This window comes from Vicugna pacos, unplaced genomic scaffold, assembly GCF_048564905.1.
Source record: "Vicugna pacos unplaced genomic scaffold, VicPac4 scaffold_14, whole genome shotgun sequence".
Taxonomy (NCBI): domain Eukaryota; kingdom Metazoa; phylum Chordata; class Mammalia; order Artiodactyla; family Camelidae; genus Vicugna; species Vicugna pacos.
In genome coordinates, this window is record NW_027328735.1 from 2,709,140 (window position 1) to 2,725,803 (window position 16,664).

General features: G+C 32.5%; 1 long non-coding RNA gene across 1 annotated transcript; it reads left to right on the forward strand.

The window, feature by feature from the left end:
- The first annotated feature begins 4,771 nt into the window (after positions 1-4,771).
- Positions 4,772-6,569, forward strand: LOC140692603 (uncharacterized). Its single transcript, XR_012068163.1, has 3 exons — positions 4,772-4,941; positions 5,829-5,970; positions 6,358-6,569. It is a non-coding gene; the product is annotated as an uncharacterized lncRNA (long non-coding RNA).
- The last annotated feature ends 10,095 nt before the right edge of the window (positions 6,570-16,664 follow it).

Below are 16,664 nucleotides of genomic sequence, written 5' to 3' on the forward strand. Positions count from 1 at the left end.
GACATTTACATCTAGGTTTATCAATGATATTGGCCTAAAATTTTCTCTTGGGGAAGTGTCTTTGTCTGGTTTTGATACCATGTTGATGGCCTTATGGTGTGAGTTTGGGAGTACTCTCTACATATCAATCTTTTGGAAGAGATTGAGGAAGACTGGTATGGATTTTTCTTTGTATGTTTGGTCAAATTCCACAGTGAAGTTATTTGGGTCTGAATTTTGTTTTCAGAGGTTTTTTTTTATTTATAATGCCATTCCATTTCTGGTGATCTGTCTGTTCAAATGGTCAATTTCTTCTCGATGCAATAATGGTTGGCTAATGTTCCCAGAAACTTCTCCATGTCTTCTTGGTTATTCAGTTTGTTTCCATGCAGTTTTTCATGGTATTCCCTTATGATATTATGCAAATTTATTGTACTCTTTGTAGTTTCTCCATTTTCATTTCTTATGTTATTTGTGTTCTTTGTCTTTTCTTGTTGGTGAGCCTGTCCAGAGTTTTGTCAATGTTGTTTACTATTTCAAAAAAGAGTTTGAATGATTTTTTTCTGTTTTTTAAATTGTATTTCAATTCTTTCTTCCTTGATCTTTCTTATTTCCCTCTTTCTGCTGACTTTTGGTTTGTTTACTCTTCTTTTCATGATTAGTTTACATAGAACTTTAGATTATTTATTTGAAATTGCTCTTCTACTTTGAGGAGGGATTTGTCACTCTGAACTTCCCTCTTAAGCCTGCTTTAACTGTATTTCATAGACTTTGAGTAGTGTTTTGTCATATTTCTCAAGATTATTTTAATTTCTTCTTTTACGTCTTCACCTCCCCCCCTTATTTTAATACCATGTTGTTTAATCTACACACTGTCATTTTTTCTCCCTGTTTTTCTGTGATTGATTACTAGTTTCATGGTATTATACTCAGAAAAGATGCTTGAAATTATTTTTATCTTCTTAAAATTGTTGAGGCTTCTTCTGTGACTGAGTACATAATCTTTCCTAGAAAACGTTAAATGTGCACTGGAAAAGAATTTATATTCTGTTTTGGGGAGAAGTACTGTTTTGAAAATATCAACCAACATCAATTATTTTTTCGTAACATTTAGTATCTTTGTTCCCTTGTTAACTTTCTTTATGAAAGCCCAGTCTAATAATGGTAATGGGGAGTCATATTCTACTTCTGTGTTTGTGTTCCCATCGATTTCTCCATTTTTATCTATTAGTATTTGCTTTATGTATTAAGGTGCTCCTATATTGAGTGCATATATCTTAATGAGTGTAAAACCTTCATTTTGTATTCCTTCTTTAATCATTATATCATGTCCCTGTTTATCTTTCTCTATGGCCTTTGGTGTAAAGTCTATTTTGTGTGAAGTCAGTACAGCTAGTCCTGCTTTCTTGTCATGTCCATTTGCATGGAATATATTTTTCCATCTTCTGAATTTCAATTGATATGTGTTCCTCTTTCTAAAGTGGGTCTCTTGTATGCTTCATAATGTAGGGTCTTGTTATATTATCCCACCTTACAATATATATCTTTTGATTGAACCACTTAGTGTATTAACATTTGTAACAATTATTCGGAGACTGGTGTTTATTTCCATTTTGAAGTTCATTTTCCAGTTGATTTGGTATTTCCTTTTTGTTCATTTCTTTTTCTTTTTGTGGCTTGGTAAGTTTTCTTTTATTATCTTGGTTTCTTTTTGGCTTTGTGACTTCATTGTAAGCTGTTGATTTATGGTTACCATGTTTTGCATGTATATTGACCTGTTACTATATATTTGTTTATTTTAACTGATAGGAATACAAACTCTATCCCATTCTACAGAGAACAGAAACAAGAAGAAAATACTCTGTATTGTCCTGTTTCACTTTCTGACCCTTAAAAATTTTCATGTCCTGTTTTACAACATCATGTTTAATCTGTTGTAAGTCATTGCAGGTATTGCCTTTCTAATTATGCCTTTCTCCCTTCTGTAGTATCCTGCTTCTTTTTTTTTTTTAGGGTAAACCTTTCATTATTTCTTTTTCTGTTGCAAAATTCTTTAAGTATTTGATTTTGTGGAAGTTATTTATCTCTACTTCTATTCTAAAGGATAGCCTTGCTTGATAAATTGTCTTAGATTACAGCTTTCTTTCATTCAGGAATTTGAATATATCTTGTCACTGCCTTCTGTCACATGTATTTGCGTAGGAAACGTGTTTACAAATAAATATATATAATTATATATATATATATATGTATATATGTAAAGAATACCTAGAAATGAAGTTAACAAATACGGAGAAAACTTTTACTTTAAAAAACAGAAAACATTGATGAAGGAAATTAAAACTGATCCAAAGAAATGAAAAGATCTCTTATGTTAATGATGTGAAACAATGTGGTTGAAACAACCATACTACACAAAGCAATCTACATTTCATGTGATTCATGTCAAAACACCCATGAGATTTTCCATTTAATAGAACAGATAATTTCAAAATTTGTATGTATTCACAAAGAACATGAGTTGCAAAAATAATCTTGAAAAAAGTGTATTAAATCTAATGGTGAAAATTTCTATGATGTCAAACAGCCCTACAAACTTTAGTAATTTAAACAACATGATATTGGCTCAAAAACAGACGCCAATCAATAGAAGAGAGTAGAGCAACCAGATATAATCCCTCACACGTCTGATCAATTAACCCATGAAAAACGAAGCAAGTGTATAAAGAAAGTGTATAAAAGAAAAGACATTCTCCTCAATAAGTAGTGCTGGGGTGATTGAACATGTAAAAGATAGATTAGAATAGCTCCTCACATTTTATACAATCCATAAGCACAGAATATCTTTCTAATTATTTTGTTTACTTATATTTCTTGCCCCTGCAATTTATTGATCTATGTTTATTTCTTTTATTTCACTTATCAAATGTATTCCTATTTTATTCTTTTTTGTATAAATATATACACAATTGTTTTCCTAATTTCCCTTTCTGATAATGTGTTGTTACTATATAAAAATGCAAAGGATATTTGTATATTGATTTTGTATTTTGCAAGTTTACTAAGTTTGTTCATTATTTCTAACAGTCACTGGAGGAGTATATGGACTTTTCCATCAATGTATAATTATGTCAACTCTAAAAATTTTACTGCTTTTTTGTAAGTTGGATACCTTTTATATTTTGTATTGACTGGTTGTTCTGGCTAGGACTTCTTGTAGTGTAATTTAGGACAAGTGAGAATGAGCTACTTTTTCTTATTACTGGACCAGAGAAAAACCTACCTGTACGTTTACATTGAACTTAAAGATAGTCATGGGTTTTTCATAAATGGCTTTTATTATGTTTAGTTACATTCTATCTAAAGTGAATTTGCTTAGAATATTTTTATAAAAAATTAAGATCAGATCTGTCAATAATTTTCCTACATAATTTGAGATTTTTATTTTTGAATTCTCTGTATTTTAAGGGATGGTATGACATATATTGATTTGCATACATTAAATAATATTGATGAATCAGGACTAAATGCAACTTAACTATAGTTTCTAATACTTATATTATGCACGATTTCATGTTGCTAATGTTGATTTAGAATGGAATATACACATACTGAAGGAAAAATTTACATTGTGGCTTGAGTTTACATTTATTTATTTAAAATTTTATCTCTCATTTTGAATTTGGCTTATCCTTAATGGAATTTATTTCTAAATACAGAATATAACTTTTGGTAGAACTTGATTTACTACAGTTAACTGATACAAAATATAGCTATTGTTTACATTTAGTGAACCAATCACTTGCCTCAAAATGCTGTATTTTGATAACAATGCCAACTGTTTCAGGACTGAGAAACATAATGCTTCCTAGAATGCATAACGTGGTCTTTTTCACCCCAACCAACATATACTGTTATATCTTTGTTTTTTGATTGTTTGTTTGCCCCTTAATGGAGTCAATGCTTATAGAACCCAGGATCTTGTGCATAAGTGTATTTATCAACATCATTTTGGAACACATAACAGAAGCCACAAGAGTATTGATTATAAAGATGGCAAGAAAATTTATTTCTTCTAAGGACTGAAAAACCTCTGAGTCAAAGAATGTCAAAAATAAAAATTTTTAAATACACAATAAGATTGGCTCTTTTGTAATTTTAAAGTAGGATATTAAATTACAATTGTTTTAATTATAGCACTGAATTAGATTTTAAAACAAAAATTCCCCACTTTGGGATTTCTTAAATTTGATTGATTATATTAATCTAATTTTATTTCAGAAATAATTACTATTTATTTATAAACATACCAGATAAACTGATATTTATTCTGCCCATGTTTTGAACATAGAGCTACTTATTGTAAAGTACACAGATAAATACCTACTTCCATTTCCAAATCAAATTATGTTTCACTTTAATTACAAATTATAATAAAATAGTTATACATTCTCTGAACAGGTTTTACACAAATTTCACTTTAAATTCCAAAACTTAAAATTTATTTTATATATTTTTGCCATTATTTATACTCTGTTCACAAATCAGGTATAAATTTCTGTATAACAGAATGGAGATTGGTTTTATTTCACAGACACCAAAATTAAATTATTTAAAAAGATTTTGTGGGGATAATATTTGCAGATAACACTATAAAAATAAGCATCCTATATATTTCAATTTAACTGGATGAATGAAAAGTAAACACTGGCTGAATGTTACACTTGAGTTTCTAGGAGACCAGTCATTTTGTGATGTCACAGCTTCTCAGGGTGAGAAACATTGTGACGGCCTAGCTGTTTATCTGTGCAGGCCTGCCAAAGCAGCATTTGAAGCTGCAGTGCTCAAAATTATGCAGATTAGAAAAGTGGCTGTAGAAAAAGTTATTTGAAATGGCACATATTTCTTCACAAATTCAAGATGTGTCTCGTAAAGATGGACCAACTGGTTCAGGAAACACTGGTAGATCTCTATTGTGTGATCAAACATTCTCTGGGGACTTGGACTTGAGGTCTATGATTGCAGAAATTGCTTTTCAGACTTTGTCTGAAGAATCCTTGATAAAAAGACCATGTTACACACTTTGTGTCTCTGAACCAGATGAAGATAATGATTTTTGCTCTCTGACATTTCTAATAAAACCCTCAAAAATGGCTGGGAGTGACCAATTTAAATCCATCTGGTGGGATGATAATGGAACTTCCATAGTGATTGACGAAGATGTCTTTAAGAAGGAAGTTTTGGGAAAAAATGCCTTTTTTATAATATTTGAAACTGGAAGTATGAAAAGTTTACTTAGACTGCTTAATCTTTATGGGTTTAGTAAAGTGCAGCAGAATTTTCAAAGATCTGCCTGTCTAGCTGACTTTCTGGCAAAAGAAAAGTAGTCTCTGTTTTAAGCAACATATTCAGTAATTTTAGTTACCACATGTTAACTTATATATAGAAGTTTATTTTATATAACAATTTATGGTAATATAAATGTAAAGCTAGATTTTGATAATTGTATAAAACTCCAAATTTAAATCCTTTATTTTTTCTAAAAAAAGAGGACAGTGCCATAAGTATTCAAGATTATAAGAAACTTTGCTTGCAATTATGAATCTTACCAGAAATCTAAATAAATGTATTAAAGCTGCTTTTGAAAATTGGCATTCACAATTACTGCAAATGCTAACTTCTTAAATTTGATGTCTATACTTTTAAAATGTGAATTTCCTAATAAGGAATATCAAAATATCGTCAGCTGTGCATAGTAAACATGAAATCAGAGGTTTTATACATTACGCTTACTGTAGTCTTGTATTTTGGTTTAAAATATTACTAAAACCTTTCTCCTTTGGTTTTAGCTGCAGTTCTATCAAAATCCAAATTTTAAATGAGGCTTTCTCCCAATTTTTGTGAGAATAAAAAGAAGAGTTGCGATTACAAATGCCTCTCTGGTATCTTCATTGGTTGAAGATTTCAAAAAGAAGCACTTTAAAGGAGGGGGTAATGTGGATAATTATAATTCTGTTTTTGTGGCTGACACTAGTGACGAAAGGGCATTTTTACATTCTGCAAATTTAAACATGCCTCTAATAAGAATGCCCTGAACTAGCCACATAATTGGTGATACCACTACCCTGATCAGAGATGATATTTCTCCTCCATCATCAATTTCATTTAGACCACCAGAACAAATTGCAGTGTATCAACGTGCTCTTTTAAATTGGTTGACCACTGTCCACGGGCACTCTCAAAGCAGCTACACTGAAGCAAATGGTCTTGTTGTGAACTTCATTACAACTACAACTTCTATTTCCAGGACAGCATATTGTCTCCCATACAGAGCAATTATTTTGGATTGATGGTGGAACCTTCTAATTTTCCAAATAGATATCACAACATATCTGCCAATGAAGGTCGTTTTTCTAAACTTCAACTAGGGAGCAACGCACGGTTTCCCATGCCAGTGAGAGCTGATACATCAGCCACCTCTCTTTCAAGGCCAACTCATCAGCCATCTTCAGTTTATAAACGTCATCCTAATTACAACTTATCTGCCAGAGGTCTACCATATTATGTAGAATAAAAAAGATTAAAATTGATGTTGGCAAATGTCGACAAATATCTGCAATTTTCTTATTTGAAAAATTAACATAGTTGTGTACCTTTATTTTATTTATTTTCTTTTTAAATAGACTTAAGAGTTAAACGGGAGACAAAGATACCACTTAAAAAAAGATATTTGATTGATATGATCATTTGATGGAAAATAATGGGAGTAAATTTTAGTGCTTTCTTGTAAGAAAGAAGAGAAAATGGAAGAATTTGGAAAAACACAAAAACATGGAGAGAGGGAAAAGTACTAAATTGTGTCTGGTTCATCGTGGAAAGTATTAAAAGTGTTAAGTTAGGATAGGTTGCAACAGGAGATAAATGCAGGAACCGGCCCAGGGATCATTGTCTTTATTATGTCATCCCTGGAGTCATAAAGGTCACATGATGTAGTCTCAGATGGCACATTCAGCATGTGGTAGAATTTAAGAAGTAATTTTATCTATGGTCTTCTTTGTGCTGTTATCAAAGCATTTTAATTGGTGCTTTCATTTCCTGCCCTCAAGAGTCTACACTATATTTTCTAGTCAATAATTTATGTTGCATTTATCTTCCAGCGAAAGACAAGCTTACGTCCTCAGGGTGGCATTTAATATCTTTCTAAATCTAAGCACACAAGCTCAAGTTAGTTTAGTCATTTCTTTATAAATCTGGCATCTGATTACCTTGGCATATCTTTAAGTTTCACTGTATCTGGAGATATATCCAGGCAAATGATTGTCAACTATATTAGCTGCAAACTCACCACTTTTGCTCCAGCTCATCCTTGGATTTTGGGTGTCCTCGTATTACCTACTTAGACTTTCCGAGTCTCAGCACAGAAACCACCTTTTCCAGATGTTTCCTGTCTATCCCCCTTTCCTTGTCTAACTTGGATACCAGCACAGTAAGCACAGCACATGCCACAGGATGCATTTTAATATTTAGTCAATGAGAAATACATGTTGACTTTAAGCAAAATCTACTTTCCTGAAACAACAAAACTTTCATGGTTTTCAAACTATTTCATTACGGTCTTTACTCTTCACCACAAACTAGCTCTTTTCATAGACTAAGGACTAGTCACTCAAGACAGTAAGTGGAGGTAGGTACAAGATACTGGTATTATTTTCTTCTTAATTCATGCCTCCAGAGGCCTAAAGCATTCCATTCTCATTTGCTGGATTTTTTCCTGTCTCTTCATCACCCACCCACCCCAAAATAGCTGATTCTCTTCCCCATACCAATAACTATACTGCCTTTAATTTACTTCTTAGAATTAGAGCTTTCTCCAGAAGAGAAAGTGTCATTGCAAACATTTAATATATGTTTATACACACCACATAATTTGTGCCCCTTCTAACCTTCACAATGGAAGTATCTAAGAGGTACTAGCCCCTTGGTTATGGTGGTGGTATTCAGTAACCAAATTGCAATCTATAATGTGTGGACTAGAAGGAGGTGTGGGTGGTAGAATAAAAAATGTGTCCGAATGCAAGAACACCAAATTTCTGCAGATATTATGAAATATAAAATATTCATGGAAGGCTTTGACAATTTCCCATTAATCTAAAATAATAGGTAAAGCATTTTCAGAGTGTGAAATGCCCTGAAATGCTGGAAAATTTGTGGGCAACATCAGGGAACCTAAGACTTCTGCTCACAATCATGCAGCCAGTGTCAGCTGATAAGACTGGAATGGCAAATTTGAGTCCTTAATATGTGTCACCAATTGTGAAGAAAGCCTTTTGTAATCTGGAGAGAGGCAAATTGGCCAGGGTAAATTCTAGCAACATCCCACCAATATGACCTTTACCAAGAGAAGAAAGGAGCCCACTTGCAGCAGGAGAACTCTGTCTGGAGAGCAGTGGTTCCTACAACAGAAACATCAAGATTTTAAGTTTGTCAGCTCATCTCTGATGGTGGCTATGTTGTTGCTTACATTAGCAGTCTCGGGTTCAGATGGGCTGGTTCAGCAGCTAGTTTCCATCTCTCATATCAGAGAATGGGTCTTACCGTGAACATCTTAACAAGGTTCTATACTGATAAGTCACAAGCTACAGTTTACTTTCAAAATTAAAAATCCTAAAGAAGAATATTGTTTGTTTGTCCATCTGTAGTTTTCTAACTGGGAGAAGCTAGACTATTGACTAAAGTACAAAAGTTGGCTGTTGCATAGAAAACTATTCTCTGAGCTCTGCCCACTGAATTCCTCCGATTAAATACTACAAATCTGTCTACCACTGTGTGTTTGTGTGAAGATGGATTGTTAGGCAGTAACTAAGTTTTTCTTATTTGAGTCATCAGTGAATTATTCCCCTGCATCTGGCAGATTCTCTGTGAATTAAGAGATTTATTGAGCCACCAGATTTTCTTCAGATCAGGGAGAGGTAGATTATATTTCTCCCACAATACTAATTGTTACCTGTTCATTGAATCCCGAGCTGATGCTAGGGACAAGCCACTGAACCCTGGAATTGGACTGAGGCATATACATTCCCCATTCCCCATTCCCCAGACCCCAGTGCAGGACTGTCACCTTTTTAGTTTAAGCTTATGTCTAAGTATTTTTGCTTTTAATTCTCATTGTTGACACACTTATTTTGGCTTTGAACACCCGTTGACTAATTTATAGAGACTGAACCACTGACTTATTCCCGTTCACCTAGAAATTGCAATAACCTTCCTTTCCTTGGACTACCTGGAATAGAGTGAGCATAGTCATCATTTTGAAAGCAGTCCTCAGTCCTAATAATGCAGAACCTTTACACTTCTTTGCCCAGGACTTGAGCAAGAATGTTTGTTTTGGATCTCAGGGATTATCCTCACATCCCCTAATGCAAACATGAGAAAACACCACATCTTTATCCAAAATCAAGCTTTTGTCAGTTTTGCATTCCCATTGCAAAACAGTTAACAATTGTAGGAGTTCTGAGATTTTACCATGCTGAGATTTTTAGCAACCCAGCATGTTCATTTCCTACAGATGCTGTCGGGGAGATGAGACCACCGTTCAGAGACAGTGAACTTTATCACTCACAGCAAGAGCAGCCAGTTTTAAATTTGTATCCATTCCCTAATCTCAGATGAATACACACAGTGAAATTTTGATGCCTACAGAAGCAGTGGGCTGTTTACATGAAGAAAGTTTAACGCATGTTAAAACACTAATTTTATTTTTATCTTTATATATAATTTATTAGAATCACTTATTTATTTGTGTCTTTACCTAGGATAAGTATACCAGGACTCAAGTTTACTTGCTGCAAAAACAATCATGAGAAATGACATGGGAAAAAATGACCATTGAATTTTCATTTTTCCTTTTGCTTTTATTGAGGTTTAATTGGCATAAAACATTGTGTAAATTTTGGTGCACAGGATAGTGATTTGATTTACACGTATCATGAATAACTATCTTGGCAACTTTAGGGAGAATTCATTATCTCTTTTAGATACAATTTTAAAGAAATACAATTTGTCTTTTTGTTGTGATGTGAAAACTTATGGTCTACTCTCTTATCAACATTCATATAGAACATAAAGCATTATTAATTATAATTTTCATGTTACTATGGGGCATCCCTAAAACACGTTTATTTTACAGCTGGAGATTTGTAGCTTTCGAGTGTATTAATCAAATTCTCACTTACCAACGCCTGCCTCTGTTAACTACAAATCTATTTTTTCTATAAGTATGTTTCTTTGTTTTTGAAGTGTACTTTAATCTATAACACTGTCTTAGTTTCTCTTACTCAATATACAGTTTACTATTTTTAATACATTTCCAACTGATCACCAGAATATATCTAGTTAGTATATGTTGCTATTTAAACATATTACATTCTTATTGACTACTCCCCATACAGTAAATTTCTTGTCCCTGACTCATTTTATTTGCAACTGGAAAATTTTCTCTCTTCATTATCCTCAACTTTTTCTTTTCCTCACCCCATTTCCCTCTTTCTTGTGAAAAACCTGTTTCTTTCTATATCTATATTTGCTTTTCAGTGTTGTTATGTTCATTTGTTTTAAATTCGAATTATAAGTAAAATCATTCAAGAATTGTCATTCAATTTCTGAGATATTTCACTTAGCCTATTACCTTCTTGGTCTACCCATTTGCTGCAAATGACAAGAACTTATTCTTTTTAGAGCTGAGTAATAACCCATTGTATTTTTATGTGGGTGTGTGCATATATATATATATATATATATATATATAATGCCTATATATAGTGTGTGTGTATATATATACATAAATATAGATGAATCTGTAGTTAAGCTGTGTAGATATATATAGTATAAACACACATCTTATTTATTCATCATCTATTGATGTGCAATTAATTTGCTTCTATATCCTGTCTATTGTGAATAATGCTGCAATGAATATATGGTTGAATATATCTTTTCTAATTAGTGCTTTTATTTTCTTGAAATATGTATCCAGTTATGGAAATGTTGGATAATATTTCATTTTTAATTTTTAGATCAAGCTCCATGTGTTTTTCCACAGTGGCAGCACATATTTACATTCACTCCAGCAGTGCATCAGGATCGTTTTTCTTACATCCTCACCAATAGTTAAGTTTGTTATCTTTTTGATAATAGTCGTTCTGACAGGAGTGACATAAAATCTCACTGTGTTTTGGACTTGCATTTTTCTGATGTTTAGTGATGTTGATGGGGTTCATATGCTTGTTGGTTACATTTACCCCACTGTAAATTCATGTTTTGTAATGGGCTAAATGACCATAACAGTCTGATTTCATTTTCATGCATTCTTTGTTTTCCATTATTCTGTTTGTTCTGTGCACTACCATATTCTTTTCATTACTGTTTCTTGTATTATAGTTTAAAATCAGGGACAGTGATACATCCTTTTTTCTTTGTCAAAGTTGTTAGTGTTTTTATTTGTTTTCCTTTCTTTCTTTTTTTTTTAGTGATTTCAACTATTTTGTGTTTATATGTAAATCTTAGAATTATTTTTTGTAAGTGTCTGAAAATGCCCTTGCTGGTTTGATAGGCACTGAGTTTAACTGATGTATTTTCTTGGCTTGTTCTGTCATTTAAACAATATTTTTTCCTAATCTATGAACACAGTATATCCTTTCATGTGTTTGCATTATCTTCAATTTCTTTTATAAATATATTATAGTTTTCTGAGTACAGGTATTTTACGTCCTTGGTTGTATACATTTCTCAATTTTTTTTTGTAATGCAACTTTTAATGAGACAGTTCCCCCAATTTCTCTATCTGTTAGCTTCTTGTTAGTGTGTAGAAATGCAAGATTTCTGTATGTTAATTTTACATTCTGAAATTTTACCAAATGCATTGATAAACCCCAGTAGTTTTGTGGTGTCTCCTTTAGGATTTCTGTTTAAAGTATTTCATCTACAAACAGATTCTTTTACTCCTTTTATGAAATAGCTATATTGTATTTACTTTTATTTTGTAGAGCTTTGGGTAGAATTTCCAATACTATACTGAATAACAGTGGTAAGAGTGAGCATTCTTGTCTTCTTCCTGCTCTTACAGGAGATGCTTTCAGTTTTTAATCAGTGAGTGTCATATTAACTGAGTTCTTGTCATATATGACCTTAACTGTGTTGAGGTATGTTTCCTCATGCCCACTTTGAGGAGAAATATAAGCATAAATAGATGCTGAATTTATCAATACATTTTATGACTCTTTTGAGGTGACCATATAATATTTATTTTTCAATTTGTTAGTTGGGTGTATCATATTGATTAATTTGTGGATTATGTGTCACTTTTGCATCCCTGGAATAAAAGAGACTTAAACATACTGTATAATCCTCTTAATGTATTGTTTGCTTTGCTAAAATTTTAGTGATGATTTTTGCATCTATGCTTATCAGTAGTATTTAACCTGTAATTTTATGAGGTATTTGTTCCAGTTTCAGTAGTAGTGTGATACAGAAATTTGGGGTAAGAAGCCTTCCTTCCTCTGCAAATTTTTGGAATTCTCTGAGAAGTATAGGTGATAGCTCTTCTCTAAATGTTTGGCAGAAGCTGTCTAGTCTTGGAATTTTGTTTCTTAGGAGATTTTATATAATTACTTATTCAATTTCATTAGTGAAAATCTGTTAATATTTATATTTCTCATTCCATCCTGGAATTTTGGTCTTTCTAAGAAATTGTCCATTTCTTCAAGGGATTGCATTTTTATGTCATATAATTTGTTGTATCATCTTATGATGCTTTGTGTTACTTTGATATAAGCTGTAACTTCTCATTTATTTTGGAGCTTTTTTATCTGTACTCCCTTTTTTGCTCATGAGTCTCATTAAATTTTATCAGTTATATTTATCTTTCAAAAGCCATTATGTAGTTTGTTTAGATGTTTCTATTTTTAATCTTTATTTTATTTATTTATGTTCCTACCTTTCTGCTGTCTTTTCTTCTACTAACAAGTTCATTTAATATTTTGCTACATCATTGTTTGTAAGATTATATTATAAGAGAGAGATGTTTCTTATTTGCATAAGTGGGATTATTTTGTTATAAGCATCCCTATTAATACTGCTTTTGCTATATCACATGGACTTTGTTTTTGTTGTCATATTTCTTTATGTATTTTATCTTTGATTTATGCAGCAATCCATTTGTTGTTTAATATTGTATGATTTATCCTCCACATTTTACAATTTTTCTCAGGTTTTTCCTTTTAGTAAACTTCAGTTTTCATAGAAGCTGTATGTTTCTTCATAAAGCAAGGAGAAAAATAATAAAATTTATACAAAATTCTGAATGACCCAAATTTTCTAAAGTTATCTTTGAAAAATGAACAAAGCTGTGTGTATTATCCTCCCTGGCTTTAGAACATACTACAAAGCTACAGTAATCAAAACATCAAAATATATCACTAAAAGAGTCACATAGATCAATGGAACAAAATAAATAGTCCTAAAATAAACCTACACACATATGGTCAATTAGTCTACAATGAAGGATGTAAGAGTATACAATGGAAAAAGGCAGTCTCTTCAACAATTAGTTGTGGGAAAAATGGACAGTACATGTAAAATGAAGATGTAAGAACACTTTCTTCCATAGTATACAAAATAAGATAGATATTGATTAATTTCCTAAAGGTAAAACCTGAAACTGTAAAATTTCTGACCAAGAACAGGAGCAGAACTGCCTTTGAGAGAAATCATAGCAATATTTATTTTTGATCTATTTCCTAAGTAAAAAAAAAAAAGGAAAACTAACCATAACAGTTTTAAATTTTACTGAGGAAAAATTAGGTGTATTATGTGATACAGGGATTCCACTTCTTGTATAAATGTGAAGTGCAAATCCTTTTGCAGAGCAAAGGAAACCTTCAGGAAGACTTATGACAAAACACAGAATTGAAGGAAGAGTTTCAGACAATGAAACCAACAAGGTGTTAATATCCATCTTATATATAAAGCACATTAGAGTAAATATTTAAAAACAAAGACCCCCACTTAAAAACAGTTGAAGGATCTTCATGGAAACTTTTCAAAAACAGACATGTGTATGATTTTCATGCACATAAAAAGAAACATAACGTTGCTATTCATTAGGAAAACATAAATAAAAACCAGAATGAAATTTAATCTCACAGCAACCAAAATTGCTATTAAAAAAAGTCTTCAAATGACAAACATTAATAAGAATGTTGATAAAAGGGAACCCAGGTACACTATTGGTGGAAATATAAATTGATGCATCCACTATTATAAAAGAGTGGACAGTGTGAAGAAAACTAGAAATAGAAACATTATATTTTGCAGCAATTCCATTTTTTGATATAAATATGGAAAAAATGAAAACATAAACTTTAAAGGATATATTACCCCGAATGTTCTTAACATCATCATTTATAATAGCCAAGGAGAGAAGCACAATTCAACTGCCCATCAACAGATGATTGTCTGAAGTAGATGTGAGATATAGGTAACATAATAAATACTTAGTAATTGTCATATCAAAAAATAAAATTCTGCTATTTGGAACAATGTGACTGGACCCAGAATGTGTTGCACATAGGAAAATAAGTCATACAGAGAAAAACTCTCTACATTACCACTTACATGAGGAAACTAAAGATACAAGAGAAATAATCTTAAAAAAACAGAAACAGAATCACATATATATGTGTAGTGTACCAAGTAGTGGTTTCCACTGGGGACAAGGAAGAAGGATGAGGAAGACAGAAATATGCAAGCTACTAGTTATATATTAGTGAAGCAACAGGGCTATATTTACCGCACAGAGAAATATTTTAATAATTTAAATGATCTTAAGAGACTATAGGCATATATTATACTAAAATGTGCATGCATGTGGGAAAAACATTGAAGTAAAGAACCCAGGATAAACAAAATATTTTGTAGTACTCTGATAAAAAGGGAAGTGATTTATTCACTTTCTTTACTGTTTTATAATGTCCTTATTAGAATTTAAGCTTTTAAATGAAAAATTATAGACTTTGAATAAAGTGGCATAAGTTTAAACTATTTCTGTCTCTCCCCTTAAATCTACAGTCAGTGAAATGATCACATCTCAACAAAAATTACTACAACACAAAACAATACTCCAGAACATATGTGTCCATCTGAAGTTTGGTGGGCTAAAACACAAAAATTCGGCTGAAATGAGGGAAGAGCAGAGTTGGTGCCTGCCACCAAGGTCCACTTACTAGGGTATCTGAGCCCACAGTTTCAGTGTAACATGTAGAAACAGGGTCTCAGTGGTTCACACAGCTTCAGCCTCCAACTGTACCAGTATTCATGGTCACAGTTAACTTGGAGGGAGCCGAAATGCAGACAGAATTTCCATCCTTTAGACACTCAGAGATTCATGACACTCTCCTTACTCCCCATTCACAGTGGTAGAGACAATGTACCTTGCAACATTGGACATGGCAAAGGCAATTGCCTGATTCCAACTACCCACCTGTTTTACACCATTCCTCAATGTGTGCACTGATTCATAAGGGATATAAGATAAAAGGAAGGGTTCACAGGCCCAGTGACAACAGTGGCATTAACTAACAGAGTTGTCTTAGAAGTGACAATGTAAGCAATCTTTTATCCAGACAATTGCGACTTGAATGTGCCATTTTGAAATATTATCAGAGGTAGCTCAGGTAAGTAAAACCAAAAATTGTGTAATATTACAAACTACCAAAAACAAAAGCAAGGACTCCAAATTCCAATCTGATTTTGCTGTCAGCAGAGCAATAATTCACCAGGATCATGACCAATCACAGTAAAATTATAGGGCATGCACACACACAGATACAAACACACGGACACCGACACAGACACAGACACACTTGCACAGGCACATGCACACACACATGCACACACACACACACCGAATGCAACCCTGCAGCAAACAAACTTAAAGTCATGGAATATTGCCATATAACTAATACAGAATCCAAAGAGCTGTCATAAAGAAACTCAATACAAAAAACAAAACTCAGATAGCAGTTTAGTGAGCTCAGGAATAAAATAAATCTTGATAAGGTGTACATTACCTAAGAGACTGAATCTATAAAACAAATAAACATTATTGGAAGACCAGATGAACTTAATAAATGAGATGAAGAATACAACAGAAAGCACTGTAAGAAGACTGTCTTTGTGGAAGAGAGATAAGCAAACTCACCAATACAATACTAGGAATGATAGGAGAGGGCAAAGATACAAGATAGTAAAAAGTGAGGAAATTCTACAATAGCCATCAGACTTCTTCAGGAAGTGCACATTAGAGTGAAATCCTGGAGGGAGAAGAAAGTTAGTAGGCAGCTGATGGTTTGTTTAAAGTAGTATTAGTTGATAACTTCCAGAACATGGATAAGTAACTGATATACAAGTCCGTGAGCCAACAAAACACCAATAACTTTAAGACAAAGACATCTCCTTCAAGAGACATCATATGATAATTGGCAAGTCAATTACAGAGTAAAATTTTAAAGGCAGCCAAAGAAAGTTATGATAATCTACAAAGGAACCCCCATTAGGCTATCAGCATATTGCTGAGAAGAAAACAGATGCCAAGGGTAATTAAAATGACATTTTCAAAGTACTGAAATAAG